Below are 17,954 nucleotides of genomic sequence, written 5' to 3' on the forward strand. Positions count from 1 at the left end.
CTTTTACTCTGTGTCTCTGCCGCTCTCCTCACGCTCTTTTACCCTGTTTCTCTGCCACTCTCCTCACGCTCTTTTACCCTGTGTATCTGCCGCTCTCCTCACACTCTTTTACCCTGTGTCTCTGCTGCTCTCCTCACACTCTTTTACTCTGTGTCTCTGCCGCTCTCCTCACGCTCTTTTACCGTGTTTCTCTGCCACTCTTCTCACACTCTTTTACCCTGTGTCTCTGCCGCTCTCCTCACGCTCTTGTAGCCTGTTTCTCTGCCACTCTTCTCACGCTCTTTTACCCCGTGTCTCTGCCGCTCTCCTCACGCTCTTTTACCCTGTTTCTATGCCACTATTCTCACGCTCTTTTACCCTGTGTCTCTCCCGCTCTCCTCACACTCTTTTACCCTGTGTCTCTGCTGCTCTCCCCACACTCTTTTACTCTGTGTCTCTGCCGCTCTCCTCACATTCTTTTACCCTGTGTCTCTGCTGCTCTCCTCACGCTCTTTTACCCTGTTTCTCTGCCACTCTTCTCACACTCTTTTACCCTGTTTCTCTGCCGCTCTCCTCACACTCTTTTACCCTGTGTCTCTGCCGCTCTCCTCACACTCTTTTACCCTGTGTCTCTGCTGCTCTCCTCACGCTCTTTTACCCTGTGTCTCAGCTGCTCTCCTCATGCTCTTTTACCCTGTGTCTCTGCCGCTCTCCTCACGCTCTTTTACCCTGTTTCTATGCCACTCTTCTCACACTCTTTAACCTGTTTCTCTGCCGCTCTCCTCACACTCTTTTACCCTGTGTCTCTGCCGCTCTCCTCACACTCTTTTACCCTGTGTCTCTGCTGCTCTCCTCATGCTCTTTTACCCTGTTTCTCTGCCGCTCTCCTCATGCTCTTTTACCCTGAATCTCTGGCGTTCTTCTCACGCTCTTTTACCCTGTGTCTCTGCCGCTCTCCTCACGCTCTTTTACCCTGTTTCTATGCCACTCTTCTCACGCTCTTTTACCCTGTGTCTCTGCTGCTCTCCTCACGCTCTTTTACCCTGTTTCTCTGTCACTCTCCTCACGCTCTTTTACACTGTGTCTCTGCTGCTCTCCTCACACTCTTTTACCCTGTGTCTCGGCTGCTCTCCTCACACTCTTTTACTCTGTGTCTCTGCTGCTCTCCTCACACTCTTTTACCCTGTGTCTCTGCGGCTCTCCTCACGCTCTTTTACCCTGTGTCTCTACTGCTCTCCTCACACTCTTTTACCGTGCCTCTGCCGCTCTCTTCATGCTCTTTTACCCTGTGTCTCTGCCGCTCTCCTCACGCTCTTTTACCCTGTTTCTCTGTCACTCTCCTCACGCTCTTTTACTCTTTGTCTCTGGCATTCTTCTCACGCTCTTATACCTGTGTTGCTGCCGCTCTCCTCACGCTCTTTTACCCTGTTTCTCTGCCACTCTTCTAACGCCCTTTTACCCTGTGTCTCTGCCGCTCTCCTCATGCTCTTTTACCCTGTTTCTCTGCCACTCTTCTCACGCTCTTTTACCCTGTGTCTCTGCCGCTCTCCTCACGCTCTTTTACCTTGTTTCTCTGCCACTCTTCTCACGCTCTTTTACCCTGTGTCTATGCCGCTCTCCTCACACTCTTTTACCCTGTTTCTCTGTCACTCTCCTCACACTCTTTTACTGTGTCTCTGCCGCTCTCCTCACGCTCTTTTACTGTGTCTCTGGCGCTCTTCTCATGCTCTTTTACCCTGTGTCTCTGGCGTTCATCTCACGCTCTTTTACCCTGTTTCTCTGCCGCTCTCCTCACGCTCTTTTACTCTGTGTCTCTGGCATTCATCTCACACTCTTTTACTCTGTGTCTCGGCCACTCGCCTCACGCTCATTTACCCTGTTTCTCTGCCGCTCTCCTCACACTCTTTTACTCTGTGTCACTGCCACTCTCCTCACACTCTTTTACTCTGTGTCTCTGCCACTCTCCTCACGCTCTTTTACCCTGTTTCTCTGTCACTCTCCTCACACTCTTTTACTCTGTGTCTCTGGCGCTCTTCTCATGCTCTTTTACCCTGTGTCTCTGCCGCTCTCCTCACACTCTTTTACCCTGTGTCTCTGGCGTTCTTCCCACGCTCTTTTACCCTGTTTCTCTGGTACTCTTCTCACGCTCTTTTACCCTGTGTCTCTGTCACTCTCCTCACACTCTTTTACCCTGTGTCTATGCTGCTCTCCTCACGCTCTTTTACTCTTTGTCTCTGCCGCTCTCCTCACACTCTTTTACCCTGTGTCTCTGCGACTCACCTCACACTCTTTTACTCTGTTTCTCTGCCGCCCTACTCACGCTCTTTTACCCTGTTTCTCTGACGTTCTTCTCTCTCTCTTTTACTCTGTGTCTCTGGCACTCTCCTCACGCTCTTTTACCCTGTGTCTCTGTCACTCTCCTCACGCTCTTTCACCCTGTGTCTCTGCCGCTCTCCTCACGCTCTTTTACCCTGTGTCTCTGCCGCTCTCATTATGCTCTTTTACTCTGTGACTCTGCCACTCTCCTCACGCTCTTTTACCTTGTGTCTCTGCCACTCTCCTCACGCTCTTTTACCCTGTCTCTCTGCCGCTCTTCTCACGCTCTTTTACCCTGTGTCTCTGCCGCTCTCCTCACACTCTTTTACCCTGTGTCTCTGCCGCTCTCCTCACACTCTTTTACTCTTTGTCTCTGGCATTCTTCTCACGCTCTTTTACCCTGTGTCGCTGCCGCTCTCCTCACGCTCTTTTACCCTGTTTCTCTGCCACTCTCCTCACGCTCTTTTACCCTGTTTCTCTGCCGCTCTCCTCACACTCTTTCACTCTTTGTCTCTGGGATTCTTCTCACGCTCTTTTACACTGTTTGTCTGCTACTCTTCTCACGCTCTTTTACCCTGTGTCTCTGCCGCTCTCCCCACGCTCTTCTCCCCTGTTTCTCTGCCACTCTTCTCACGCTCTTTTACCCTGTGTCTCTGCCGCTGTCCTCACACTCTTTTACCCTGTGTCTCTGCTGCTCTCCTCACACACATTTCCCCTGTGTCTCTGCCGCACTCCTCACACTCTTTTACCCTGTGTCTCTGCGGCTCTCCTCACGCTCTTTTACCCTGTGTCTCTGCCGCTCTCCTCACGCTCTTTTACCCTGTATCTCTGCCGCTCTCCTCACACTCATTTACCCTGTGTCTCTGCCGCTCTCCTCACGCTCTTGTACCCTGTGTCTCTGGCGCTCTCCTCACACTCTTTTACCCTGTGTCTCTGGCGTTCTTCTCATGCTCTTACACCCAGTTTCTCTGCCGCGCTCCTCACACTCTTTTACCCTGTGTCTCTGCCACTCTCCTCATGCTCTTTGACTCTGATTCTCTGCCTCTATCCTCACGCTCTATTACCCTGTGTCTCTGCCGCTCTCCTCACGCTCTTTTACCCTGTTTCTCTGCCACTCTCCTCACGCTCTTTTACCCTGTGTCGCTGCCGCTCTCCTCACGCTCTTTTACCCTGTTTCTCTGCCACTCTCCTCACGCTCTTTTACCCTGTTTCTCTGCCGCTCTCCTCACACTCTTTCACTCTTTGTCTCTGGGATTCTTCTCACGCTCTTTTACACTGTTTGTCTGCTACTCTTCTCACGCTCTTTTACCCTGTGTCTCTGCCGCTCTCCCCACGCTCTTCTCCCCTGTTTCTCTGCCACTCTTCTCACGCTCTTTTACCCTGTGTCTCTGCCGCTGTCCTCACACTCTTTTACCCTGTGTCTCTGCTGCTCTCCTCACACACATTTCCCCTGTGTCTCTGCCGCACTCCTCACACTCTTTTACCCTGTGTCTCTGCGGCTCTCCTCACGCTCTTTTACCCTGTGTCTCTGCCGCTCTCCTCACGCTCTTTTACCCTGTATCTCTGCCGCTCTCCTCACACTCATTTACCCTGTGTCTCTGCCGCTCTCCTCACGCTCTTGTACCCTGTGTCTCTGGCGCTCTCCTCACACTCTTTTACCCTGTGTCTCTGGCGTTCTTCTCATGCTCTTACACCCAGTTTCTCTGCCGCGCTCCTCACACTCTTTTACCCTGTGTCTCTGCCACTCTCCTCATGCTCTTTGACTCTGATTCTCTGCCTCTATCCTCACGCTCTATTACCCTGTGTCTCTGCCGCTCTCCTCACGCTCTTTTACCCTGTTTCTCTGCCACTCTCCTCACGCTCTTTTACCCTGTGTCTCTGCCGCTCTTCTCACGCTCTTTTACCCTGTGTCTCTGCCGCTCTCCTCACGCTCTTTTACCCTGTTTCTATGCCACTCTTCTCACACTCTTTAACCTGTTTCTCTGCCGCTCTCCTCACACTCTTTTACCCTGTGTCTCTGCCGCTCTCCTCACACTCTTTTACCCTGTGTCTCTGCTGCTCTCCTCATGCTCTTTTACCCTGTTTCTCTGCCGCTCTCCTCACGCTCTTTTACCCTGAATCTCTGGCGTTCTTCTCACGCTCTTTTACCCTGTGTCTCTGCCGCTCTCCTCACGCTCTTTTACCCTGTTTCTATGCCACTCTTCTCACGCTCTTTTACCCTGTGTCTCTGCTGCTCTCCTCACGCTCTTTTACTCTGTGTCTCTGCTGCTCTCCACACACTCTTTTACTCTGTGTCTCTGCTGTTCTCCTCACACTCTTTTACCCTGTGTCTCTGCGGCTCTCCTCACGCTCTTTTACCCTGTGTCTCTGCTGCTCTCCTCATACTCTTTTACCGTGCCTCTGCCGCTCTCTTCATGCTCTTTTACCCTGTGTCTCTGCCGCTCTCCTCACACTCTTTCGCTCTTTGTCTCTGGCATTCTTCTCACGCTCTTTTACCCTGTTTCACTGCCGCTCTCCTCACGCTCTTTTACCCAGTTTCTCTGCCACTCTTCTCACGCTCTTTTACTCTGTGTCTCTGCCGCTCTCCTCACGCTCTTTTACCCTGTTTCTCTGCCACTCTCCTCACGCTCTTTTACCCTGTGTATCTGCCGCTCTCCTCACACTCTTTTACCCTGTGTCTCTGCTGCTCTCCTCACACTCTTTTACTCTGTGTCTCTGCCGCTCTCCTCACGCTCTTTTACCGTGTTTCTCTGCCACTCTTCTCACACTCTTTTACCCTGTGTCTCTGCCGCTCTCCTCACGCTCTTGTAGCCTGTTTCTCTGCCACTCTTCTCACGCTCTTTTACCCCGTGTCTCTGCCGCTCTCCTCACGCTCTTTTACCCTGTTTCTATGCCACTATTCTCACGCTCTTTTACCCTGTGTCTCTCCCGCTCTCCTCACACTCTTTTACCCTGTGTCTCTGCTGCTCTCCCCACACTCTTTTACTCTGTGTCTCTGCCGCTCTCCTCACATTCTTTTACCCTGTGTCTCTGCTGCTCTCCTCACGCTCTTTTACCCTGTTTCTCTGCCACTCTTCTCACACTCTTTTACCCTGTTTCTCTGCCGCTCTCCTCACACTCTTTTACCCTGTGTCTCTGCCGCTCTCCTCACACTCTTTTACCCTGTGTCTCTGCTGCTCTCCTCACGCTCTTTTACCCTGTGTCTCAGCTGCTCTCCTCATGCTCTTTTACCCTGTGTCTCTGCCGCTCTCCTCACGCTCTTTTACCCTGTTTCTATGCCACTCTTCTCACACTCTTTAACCTGTTTCTCTGCCGCTCTCCTCACACTCTTTTACCCTGTGTCTCTGCCGCTCTCCTCACACTCATTTACCCTGTGTCTCTGCTGCTCTCCTCATGCTCTTTTACCCTGTTTCTCTGCCGCTCTCCTCACGCTCTTTTACCCTGAATCTCTGGCGTTCTTCTCACGCTCTTTTACCCTGTGTCTCTGCCGCTCTCCTCACGCTCTTTTACCCTGTTTCTATGCCACTCTTCTCACGCTCTTTTACCCTGTGTCTCTGCTGCTCTCCTCACGCTCTTTTACCCTGTTTCTCTGTCACTCTCCTCACGCTCTTTTACACTGTGTCTCTGCTGCTCTCCTCAGACTCTTTTACCCTGTGTCTCTGCTGCTCTCCTCACACTCTTTTACTCTGTGTCTCTGCTGCTCTCCTCACACTCTTTTACCCTGTGTCTCTGCGGCTCTCCTCACGCTCTTTTACCCTGTGTCTCTACTGCTCTCCTCACACTCTTTTACCGTGCCTCTGCCGCTCTCTTCATGCTCTTTTACCCTGTGTCTCTGCCGCTCTCCTCACGCTCTTTTACCCTGTTTCTCTGTCACTCTCCTCACGCTCTTTTACTCTTTGTCTCTGGCATTCTTCTCACGCTCTTATACCTGTGTTGCTGCCGCTCTCCTCACGCTCTTTTACCCTGTTTCTCTGCCACTCTTCTAACGCCCTTTTACCCTGTGTCTCTGCCGCTCTCCTCATGCTCTTTTACCCTGTTTCTCTGCCACTCTTCTCACGCTCTTTTACCCTGTGTCTCTGCCGCTCTCCTCACGCTCTTTTACCTTGTTTCTCTGCCACTCTTCTCACGCTCTTTTACCCTGTGTCTATGCCGCTCTCCTCACACTCTTTTACCCTGTTTCTCTGTCACTCTCCTCACACTCTTTTACTGTGTCTCTGCCGCTCTCCTCACGCTCTTTTACTGTGTCTCTGGCGCTCTTCTCATGCTCTTTTACCCTGTGTCTCTGGCGTTCATCTCACGCTCTTTTACCCTGTTTCTCTGCCGCTCTCCTCACGCTCTTTTACTCTGTGTCTCTGGCATTCATCTCACACTCTTTTACTCTGTGTCTCGGCCACTCGCCTCACGCTCATTTACCCTGTTTCTCTGCCGCTCTCCTCACACTCTTTTACTCTGTGTCACTGCCACTCTCCTCACACTCTTTTACTCTGTGTCTCTGCCACTCTCCTCACGCTCTTTTACCCTGTTTCTCTGTCACTCTCCTCACACTCTTTTACTCTGTGTCTCTGGCGCTCTTCTCATGCTCTTTTACCCTGTGTCTCTGCCGCTCTCCTCACACTCTTTTACCCTGTGTCTCTGGCGTTCTTCCCACGCTCTTTTACCCTGTTTCTCTGGTACTCTTCTCACGCTCTTTTACCCTGTGTCTCTGTCACTCTCCTCACACTCTTTTACCCTGTGTCTATGCTGCTCTCCTCACGCTCTTTTACTCTTTGTCTCTGCCGCTCTCCTCACACTCTTTTACCCTGTGTCTCTGCGACTCACCTCACACTCTTTTACTCTGTTTCTCTGCCGCCCTACTCACGCTCTTTTACCCTGTTTCTCTGACGTTCTTCTCTCTCTCTTTTACTCTGTGTCTCTGGCACTCTCCTCACGCTCTTTTACCCTGTGTCTCTGTCACTCTCCTCACGCTCTTTTACCCTGTGTCTCTGCCGCTCTCCTCACGCTCTTTTACCCTGTGTCTCTGCCGCTCTCATTATGCTCTTTTACTCTGTGACTCTGCCACTCTCCTCACGCTCTTTTACCTTGTGTCTCTGCCACTCTCCTCACGCTCTTTTACCCTGTCTCTCTGCCGCTCTTCTCACGCTCTTTTACCCTGTGTCTCTGCCGCTCTCCTCACACTCTTTTACCCTGTGTCTCTGCCGCTCTCCTCACACTCTTTTACTCTTTGTCTCTGGCATTCTTCTCACGCTCTTTTACCCTGTGTCGCTGCCGCTCTCCTCACGCTCTTTTACCCTGTTTCTCTGCCACTCTCCTCACGCTCTTTTACCCTGTTTCTCTGCCGCTCTCCTCACACTCTTTCACTCTTTGTCTCTGGGATTCTTCTCACGCTCTTTTACACTGTTTGTCTGCTACTCTTCTCACGCTCTTTTACCCTGTGTCTCTGCCGCTCTCCCCACGCTCTTCTCCCCTGTTTCTCTGCCACTCTTCTCACGCTCTTTTACCCTGTGTCTCTGCCGCTGTCCTCACACTCTTTTACCCTGTGTCTCTGCTGCTCTCCTCACACACATTTCCCCTGTGTCTCTGCCGCACTCCTCACACTCTTTTACCCTGTGTCTCTGCGGCTCTCCTCACGCTCTTTTACCCTGTGTCTCTGCCGCTCTCCTCACGCTCTTTTACCCTGTATCTCTGCCGCTCTCCTCACACTCATTTACCCTGTGTCTCTGCCGCTCTCCTCACGCTCTTGTACCCTGTGTCTCTGGCGCTCTCCTCACACTCTTTTACCCTGTGTCTGTGGCGTTCTTCTCATGCTCTTACACCCAGTTTCTCTGCCGCGCTCCTCACACTCTTTTACCCTGTGTCTCTGCCACTCTCCTCATGCTCTTTGACTTTGATTCTCTGCCTCTATCCTCACGCTCTATTACCCTGTGTCTCTGCCGCTCTCCTCACGCTCTTTTACCCTGTTTCTCTGCCACTCTCCTCACGCTCTTTTACCCTGTGTCGCTGCCGCTCTCCTCACGCTCTTTTACCCTGTTTCTCTGCCACTCTCCTCACGCTCTTTTACCCTGTTTCTCTGCCGCTCTCCTCACACTCTTTCACTCTTTGTCTCTGGGATTCTTCTCACGCTCTTTTACACTGTTTGTCTGCTACTCTTCTCACGCTCTTTTACCCTGTGTCTCTGCCGCTCTCCCCACGCTCTTCTCCCCTGTTTCTCTGCCACTCTTCTCACGCTCTTTTACCCTGTGTCTCTGCCGCTGTCCTCACACTCTTTTACCCTGTGTCTCTGCTGCTCTCCTCACACACATTTCCCCTGTGTCTCTGCCGCACTCCTCACACTCTTTTACCCTGTGTCTCTGCGGCTCTCCTCACGCTCTTTTACCCTGTGTCTCTGCCGCTCTCCTCACGCTCTTTTACCCTGTATCTCTGCCGCTCTCCTCACACTCATTTACCCTGTGTCTCTGCCGCTCTCCTCACGCTCTTGTACCCTGTGTCTCTGGCGCTCTCCTCACACTCTTTTACCCTGTGTCTCTGGCGTTCTTCTCATGCTCTTACACCCAGTTTCTCTGCCGCGCTCCTCACACTCTTTTACCCTGTGTCTCTGCCACTCTCCTCATGCTCTTTGACTCTGATTCTCTGCCTCTATCCTCACGCTCTATTACCCTGTGTCTCTGCCGCTCTCCTCACGCTCTTTTACCCTGTTTCTCTGCCACTCTCCTCACGCTCTTTTACCCTGTGTCTCTGCCGCTCTTCTCACGCTCTTTTACCCTGTGTCTCTGCCGCTCTCCTCACGCTCTTTTACCCTGTTTCTATGCCACTCTTCTCACACTCTTTAACCTGTTTCTCTGCCGCTCTCCTCACACTCTTTTACCCTGTGTCTCTGCCGCTCTCCTCACACTCTTTTACCCTGTGTCTCTGCTGCTCTCCTCATGCTCTTTTACCCTGTTTCTCTGCCGCTCTCCTCACGCTCTTTTACCCTGAATCTCTGGCGTTCTTCTCACGCTCTTTTACCCTGTGTCTCTGCCGCTCTCCTCACGCTCTTTTACCCTGTTTCTATGCCACTCTTCTCACGCTCTTTTACCCTGTGTCTCTGCTGCTCTCCTCACGCTCTTTTACTCTGTGTCTCTGCTGCTCTCCACACACTCTTTTACTCTGTGTCTCTGCTGTTCTCCTCACACTCTTTTACCCTGTGTCTCTGCGGCTCTCCTCACGCTCTTTTACCCTGTGTCTCTGCTGCTCTCCTCATACTCTTTTACCGTGCCTCTGCCGCTCTCTTCATGCTCTTTTACCCTGTGTCTCTGCCGCTCTCCTCACGCTCTTTTACCCTGTTTGTCTGTCACTCTCCTCACGCTCTTTTACCCTGTTTCTCTGCCGCTCTCCTCACGCTCTTTTACCCTGTGTCTCTGCCGCTCTCCTCACGCTCTTTTACCCTGTGCCTCCGCCGCTCTGCTCACGCTCTTTTACCCTGTGTCTCTGCCGCTCTCATTATGCTCTTTTACTGTGTGTCTCTGCCACTCTCCTCACGCTCTTTTACCCTGTGTCTCTGCCACTCTCCTCACACTCTTTTACCCTGTGACTCTGCGGCTCTCCTCACGCTCTTTTACTCTTTGTCTCTGGCATTCTTCTCACGCTCTTATACCCTGTGTTGCTGCCGCTATACTCACGCTCTTTTACCCTGTTTCTCTGCCACTCCTCTCACGCCCTTTTACCCTGTGTCTCTGCCGCTCTCCTCATGCTCTTTTACCCTGTTTCTCTGCCACTCTTCTCACGCTCTTTTACCCTGTGTCTCTGCCGCTCTCCTCACGCTCTTTTACCCTGTTTCTCTGCCACTCTTCTCACGCTCTTTTACCCTGTGTCTATGCCGCTCTCCTCACACTCTCTTTTACCCTGTGTCTCTGCTGCTCTCCTCACACTCTTTTACTCTGTGTCTCTGCCAGTCTCCTCACGCTCTTTTACCCTGTTTCTCTGTCACTCTCCTCACACTCTTTTACTGTGTCTCTGCTGCTCTCCTCACGCTCTTTTACTCTGTCTCTGGCATTCTTCTCACGCTCTTTTACCCTGTGTCTCTGCCACTCTCCTCACGCTCTTTTACCCTGTGTCTCTGGCGTTCTTCTCACGCTCTTTTACCCTGTTGCTCTGCCGCTCTCCTCACGCTCTTTTACTCTGTGTTTCTGGCATTCATCTCACACTCTTTTACTCTGTGTCTCGGCCACTCGCCTCACGCTCATTTACCCTGTTTCTCTGCCGCTCTCCTGACACTCTTTTACTCTGTGTCACTGCTACTCTCCTCACACTCTTTTACTCTGTGTCTCTGCCGCTCTCCTCACGCTCTTTTACCCTGTTTCTCTGCCACTCTTCTCACGCTCTTTTACTCTGTGTCTCTGCCGCTCACCTCACGCTCTTTTACCCTGTTTCTCTGCCACGCTTCTCACTCTCTTTTACCCTGTGTCTCTGCCGCTCTCCTCACACTCTTTTACCCTGTGTCTCTGCTGTGCTCCTCACACTCTTTTAACCTGTGTCTCTGCCTCTCTCCTCACGCTCTTGTACCCTGTTTCTCTGCCACTCTTCTCACGCTCTTTTACCCTGTGTCTCTGCCGCTCTCCTCACGCTCTTTTACGCTGTTTCTATGCCACTCTTCTCACGCTCTTTTACCCTGTGTCTCTGCCGCTCTCCTCACACTCTTTTACCCTGTGTCTCTGCTGCGCTCCTCACACTCTTTTACTCTGTGTCTCTGCCGCTCTCCTCACACTCTTTTACCCTGTGTCTCTGCTGCGCTCCTCACACTCTTTTACCCTGTGTCTCTGCTGCTCTCCTCACGCTCTTTTACCCTGTTTCTCTGCCACTCTTCTCACACTCTTTTACCCTGTTTCTCTGCCGCTCTCCTCACACTCTTTTACCCTGTGTCTCTGCCGCTCTCCTCACACTCTTTTACCCTGTGTCTCTGCTGCTCTCCTCACACTCTTTTACCCTGTGTCTCAGCTGCTCTCCTCATGCTCTTTTACCCTGTGTCTCTGCCGCTCTCCTCACGATCTTTTACCCTGTTTCTATGCCACTCTTCTCACACTCTTTTACCCTGTTTCTCTGCCGCTCTCCTCACACTCTTTTACCCTGTGTCTCTGCTGCTCTCCTCATGCTCTTTTACCCTGTTTCTCTGCCGCTCTCCTCACGCTCTTTTACCCTGAATCTCTGGCGTTCTTCTCACGCTCTTTTACCCTGTGTCTCTGCCGCTCTCCTCACGCTCTTTTACCCTGTTTCTATGCCACTCTTCTCACGCTCTTTTACCCTGTGTCTCTGCTGCTCACCTCACGCTCTTTTACTCTGTGTCTCTGCCGCTCTCCTCACGCTCTTTTACCCTGTTTCTCTGTCACTCTCCTCACGCTCTTTTACACTGTGTCTCTGCTGCTCTCCTCACACTCTTTTACCCTGTGTCTCTGCTGCGCTCCTCACACTCTTTTACTATGTGTCTCTGCTGCTCTCCTCACACTCTTTTACCCTGTGCCTCTGCCGCTCTCTTCATGCTCTTTTACCCTGTGTCTCTGCCGCTCTCCTCACGCTCTTTTCCCCTGTTTGTCTGTCACTCTCCTCACGCTCTTTTACCCTGTGTCTCTGCCGCTCTCCTCACGCTCTTTTACCCTGTGTCTCTGCCGCTCTCCTCACGCTCTTTTACGCTGTGTCTCTGCTGCTCTCCTCATGCTCTTTTACCCTGTTTCTCTGCCGCTCTCCTCACGCTCTTTTACCCTGAATCTCTGGCGTTCTTCTCACGCTCTTTTACCCTGTGTCTCTGCCGCTCTCCTCACGCTCTTTTACCCTGTTTCTATGCCACTCTTCTCACGCTCTTTTACCCTGTGTCTCTGCTGCTCTCCTCACGCTCTTTTACTCTGTGTCTCTGCTGCTTTCCTCACACTCTTTTACTCTGTGTCTCTGCTGCTCTCCTCACACTCTTTTACCTTGTGTCTCTGCTGCTCTCCTCACGCTCTTTTACCCTGTGTCTCTGCTGCTCTCCTCATACTCTTTTACCGTGCCTCTGCCGCTCTCTTCATGCTCTTTTATGCTGTGTCTCTGCCGCTCTCCTCACGCTCTTTTACCCTGTTTGTCTGTCACTCTCCTCACGCTCTTTTACCCTGTTTCTCTGCCGCTCTCCTCACGCTCTTTTACCCTGTGTCTCTGCCGCTCTCCTCACGCTCTTTTACCCTGTGCCTCCGCCGCTCTGCTCACGCTCTTTTACCCTGTGTCTCTGCCGCTCTCATTATGCTCTTTTACTGTGTGTCTCTGCCACTCTCCTCACGCTCTTTTACCCTGTGTCTCTGCCACTCTCCTCACACTCTTTTACCCTGTGACTCTGCGGCTCTCCTCACGCTCTTTTACTCTTTGTTTCTGGCATTCTTCTCACGCTCTTATACCCTGTGTTGCTGCCGCTATACTCACGCTCTTTTACCCTGTTTCTCTGCCACTCTTCTCACGCCCTTTTACCCTGTGTCTCTGCCGCTCTCCTCATGCTCTTTTACCGTGTTTCTCTGCCACTCTTCTCACGCTCTTTTACCCTGTGTCTCTGCCGCTCTCCTCACGCTCTTTTACCCTGTTTCTCTGCCACTCTTCTCACGCTCTTTTACCCTGTGTCTATGCCGCTCTCCTCACACTCTCTTTTACCCTGTGTCTCTGCTGCTCTCCTCACACTCTTTTACTCTGTGTCTCTGCCACTCTCCTCACGCTCTTTTAACCTGTTTCTCTGTCACTCTCCTCACACTCTTTTACTGTGTCTCTGCTGCTCTCCTCACGCTCTTTTACTCTGTCTCTGGCATTCTTCTCACGCTCTTTTACCCTGTTGCTCTGCCGCTCTCCTCACGCTCTTTTACTCTGTGTTTCTGGCATTCATCTCACACTCTTTGACTCTGTGTCTCGGCCACTCGCCTCACGCTCATTTACCCTGTTTCTCTGCCGCTCTCCTCACACTCTTTTACTCTGTGTCACTGCTACTCTGCTCACACTCTTTTACTCTGTGTCTCTGGCGTTCTTCTCACGCTCTTTTACCCTGTTTCACTGCCGCTCTCCTCACGCTCTTTTACCCTGTTTCTCTGCCACTCTTCTCACGCTCTTTTACCCTGTGTATCTGCCGCTCTCCTCACACTCTTTTACCCTGTATCTCTGCTGCTCTCCTCACACTCTTTTACCCTGTGTCTCTGGCGTTCTTCTCACGCTCTTACACCCAGTTTCTCTGCCGCGCTCCTCACACTCTTTTACCCTGTGTCTCTGCCGCTCTCCTCACACTCTTTTACTCTGTGTCTCTGCCGCTCTCCTCACACTCTTTTACCCTGTGTCTCTGCTGCGCGCCTCACACTCTTTTACTCTGTGTCTCTGCCGCTCTCCTCACGCTCTTTTACTCTCTGTTTCTGGCATTCATCTCACACTCTTTTACTCTGTGTCTCGGCCACTCGCCTCACGCTCATTTACCCTGTTTCTCTGCCGCTCTCCTCACACTCTTTCGCTCTTTGTCTCTGGCATTCTTCTCACGCTCTTTTACCCTGTTTCACTGCCGCTCTCCTCACGCTCTTTTACCCTGTTTCTCGGCCACTCGCCTCACGCTCCTTTACCCTGTTTCTCTGCCGCTCTCCTCACGCTCTTGTACCCTGTTTCTCTGCCACTCTTCTCACGCTCTTTTACCCTGTGTCTCTGCCGCTCTCCTCACGCTCTTTTACCCTGTTTCTATGCCACTATTCTCACGCTCTTTTACCCTGTGTCTCTGCCGCTCTCCTCACACTCTTTTACCCTGTGTCTCTGCTGCGCTCCTCACACTCTTTTACTCTGTGTCTCTGCCGCTCTCCTCACACTCTTTTACCCTGTGTCTCTGCTGCGCTCCTCACACTCTTTTACCCTGTGTCTCTGCTGCTCTCCTCACGCTCTTTTACCCTGTTTCTCTGCCACTCTTCTCACACTCTTTTACCCTGTTTCTCTGCCGCTCTCCTCACACTCTTTTACCCTGTGTCTCTGCCGCTCTCCTCACACTCTTTTACCCTGTGTCTCTGCTGCTCTCCTCACACTCTTTTACCCTGTGTCTCAGCTGCTCTCCTCATGCTCTTTTACCCTGTGTCTCTGCCGCTCTCCTCACGCTCTTTTACCCTGTTTCTATGCCACTCTTCTCACACTCTTTTACCCTGTTTCTCTGCCGCTCTCCTCACACTCTTTTACCCTGTGTCTCTGCTGCTCTCCTCATGCTCTTTTACCCTGTTTCTCTGCCGCTCTCCTCACGCTCTTTTACCCTGAATCTCTGGCGTTCTTCTCACGCTCTTTTACCCTGTGTCTCTGCCGCTCTCCTCACGCTCTTTTACCCTGTTTCTATGCCACTCTTCTCACGCTCTTTTACCCTGTGTCTCTGCTGCTCACCTCACGCTCTTTTACTCTGTGTCTCTGCCGCTCTCCTCACGCTCTTTTACCCTGTTTCTCTGTCACTCTCCTCACGCTCTTTTACACTGTGTCTCTGCTGCTCTCCTCACACTCTTTTACCCTGTGTCTCTGCTGCTCTCCTCACACTCTTTTACTATGTGTCTCTGCTGCTCTCCTCACACTCTTTTACCCTGTGCCTCTGCCGCTCTCTTCATGCTCTTTTACCCTGTGTCTCTGCCGCTCTCCTCACGCTCTTTTCCCCTGTTTGTCTGTCACTCTCCTCACGCTCTTTTACCCTGTGTCTCTGCCGCTCTCCTCACGCTCTTTTACCCTGTGTCTCTGCCGCTCTCCTCACGCTCTTTTACCCTGTGCCTCTGCCGCTCTGCTCACGCTCTTTTACCCTGTGTCTCTGCCGCTCTCATTATGCTCTTTTACTGTGTGTCTCTGCCACTCTCCTCACGCTCTTTTACCCAGTGTCTCTGCCACTCTCCTCACACTCTTTTACCCTGTGTCTCTGCCGCTCTCCTCACGCTCTTTTACTCTTTGTCACTGGCATTCTTCTCACGCTCTTATACCCTGTTTCTCTGCCGCTCTCCTCACACTCTTTTACCCTGTGTTTCGGCCGCTCTCCTCACACGCTTTTATCCTGTGTCTCTGCTGCTCTCCTCACGCTCTTTTCCCCTGTGTCTCTGCTGCTCTCCTCACACTCTTTTACTCTATGTCTCCGCCACTCACCTCACGCTCTTTTACCCTGTTTCTCTGTCACTCTCCTCACACTCTTTTACTGTGTCACTGCCGCTCTCCTCACGCTCTTTTACTATGTCTCTGGCATTCTTCTCACGCTCTTTTACCCTGTGTCTCTGCCACTCTCCTCACACTCTTTTACCCTGAGTCTCTGGCGTTCTTCACACGCTCCTTTACCCTGTTTCTCTGCCGCTCTCCTCACGCTCATTTACCCTGTTTCTCTGCCGCTCTCCTCACACTCTTTTACTCTGTGTCACTGCCACTCCCCTCACACTCTTTTACTCTGTGTCTCTGGCATTCAGCTCACGCTCTTTTACCCTGTGTCTCTGCCGCTCTCCTCACGCTCTTTTACCCTGTGTCTCTGCCGCTCTCCTCACGAACTTTTACCTTGTTTCTCTGCTGCTCTCCTCACACTCTTTTACCCTGTGTCTCTGCCGCTCTCCTCACGCTCTTTTACCCTGTTTGTCTGTCATTCTCCTCACGCTCTTTTTCCCTGTGTCTCTGCCGCTCTCCTCACGCTCTTTTACCCTGTGTCTCTGCCACTCTCCTCACGCTCTTTTACCCTGTGTCTCTGCCGCTCTCCTCACGCTCTTTTACCCTGTTTCTCTGCCACTCTTCTCACGCTCTTTTACCCTGTGTCTATGCCGCTCTCCTCACACTCTCTTTTACCCTGTGTCTATGTTGCTCTCCTGACGCTCTTTTACTCTGTGTCTCTGCCGCTCTCCTCACACTCTTTTACTCTGTGTCTCTGCCGCTCTCCTCACACTCTTTTACCCTGTGTCTCTGCTGCTCTCCTCACACTCTTTTACTCTGTGTCTCTGCTGCTCTCCTCACACTCTTTTACTCTGTGTCTCTGCCGCTCTCCTCACACTCTTTTAATCTGTGTTTCGGCCGCTCTCCTCACACTCTTTGACTGTGTCTCTGCCGCTCTCCTCACGCTCTTTTACCCTGTTTCTCTGCCGCTCTTCCCACGCTCTCTTACCCTGTGTCTCTGGCATTCATCTCACACTCATTTACCCTGTTTCTCTGCCACTCTCCTCACACTCTTTTACTCTGTGTCTCTGGCATTCATCTCACGCTCTTTTACCCTGTGTCTCTGCCACTCTCCTCACACTCTATTACCCTGTGTCTCTGCCACTCTCCTCACGCTCTTTTACCCTGTGTCTCTGCCGCTCTCCTCACACTCTTTTACCCTGTGTCTCTGCCGCTCTCCTCACACTCTTTTACTCTTTTTCTCTGGCATTCTTCTCACGCTCTTTTACCCTGTGTTGCTGCCGCTCTCCTCACGCTCTTTTATCCTGTTTCTCTGCCACTCTTCTCACGCCCTTTTACCCTGTGTCTCTGCCGCTCTCCTCATGCTCTTTTACCCTGTTTCTCTGCCACTCTTCTCACGCTCTTTTACCCTGTGTCTCTGCCGCTCTCCTCACAGTCTTTTACCCTGTGTCTCTGCTGCTCTCCTCACAGTCTTTTACCCTGTGTCTCTGCTGCTCTCCTCACACTCTTTTTCTCTGTGTCTCTGCCGCTCTCCTCACGCTCTTTTACCCTGTGTCTCTGCCGCTCTCCTCACGCTCTTTTACTCTGTGTCTCTGCCGCTCTCCTCACGCTCTTTTACCCTGTGTCTCTGCTGCTCTCCTCACACTCTTTTACTCTGTGTCTCTGGCGCTCTTCTCATACTCTTTTACTCTGTGTCTCTGCCGCTCTCCTGACAATCTTTTATCCTGTGACTCTTCTGCTCTCCTCACGCTCTTTTCCCCTGTGTCTCTGCTGCTCTCCTCACATTCCTTTACTCTGTGTCTCTGCCGCTCTCCTCACACTCTTTTACCCTGTGTCTCTGCTGCTCTCCTCACGCTCTTTTACCCTGTTTCTCTGCCGCTCTCCTCACACTCTTTTACCCTGTGTCTCTGCCACTCTCCTCACGCTCTTTTACCCTGTTTCTCTGCCACTCTTCTCACGCTCTTTTACCCAGTGTCTCTGCCGCTCTCCTCACGCTCTTTTACCCTGTGTCACTGCCGCTCTCCTCATGCTCTTTTACCCTGTGTCTCTGCCGCTCTCCTCACACTCTTTTACTCTGTGTCTCTGCCACTCTCCTCACGCTCTTTTACCCTGTGTCTCTGCCGCTCTCCTCACGCTCTTTTACCCTGTTTCTCTGCCGCTCTCCTCACGGTCTTTTACCCTGTGTCTCTGCTGCTCTCCTCACGCTCTTTTACCCTGTTTCTCTGCCGCTCTCCTCACACTCTTTTACCCTCTGTCTCTGCCGCTCTCCTCACACTTCTTTACTCTGTGTCTCTGCCGCTCTCCTCACGCTCTTTTGCCCTGTGTCTCTGCCGCTCTCCTCACGCTCTTTTACCCTGTGTCTATGCTGCTCTCCTCACGCTCTTTTACTGTGTCTCAGCCGCTCTCCTCACGCTCTTTTACCCTGTGTCTCTGCCACTCTCCTCACACTCTTTTACCCTGTGTCTCTGGCGTTTTTATCACGCTCTTTTACCCTGCTCCTCTGCCGCTCTCCATCACGCTCTTTTACCCTGTGTCTCTGCCACTCTTCTCAC

At 51.9% G+C, this 17,954-nt stretch overlaps 1 protein-coding gene across 1 annotated transcript in view; it reads left to right on the forward strand.

The window, feature by feature from the left end:
• The window catches only part of LOC140428896 (piezo-type mechanosensitive ion channel component 2-like), a 319,011-nt gene that overhangs the window by 143,745 nt on the left and 157,312 nt on the right, over nt 1–17,954 (forward strand). The gene's annotated exons all lie outside the window — the stretch shown is intronic.

This window comes from Scyliorhinus torazame, chromosome 8 (assembly GCF_047496885.1).
Source record: "Scyliorhinus torazame isolate Kashiwa2021f chromosome 8, sScyTor2.1, whole genome shotgun sequence".
Lineage (NCBI taxonomy): Eukaryota > Metazoa > Chordata > Chondrichthyes > Carcharhiniformes > Scyliorhinidae > Scyliorhinus > Scyliorhinus torazame.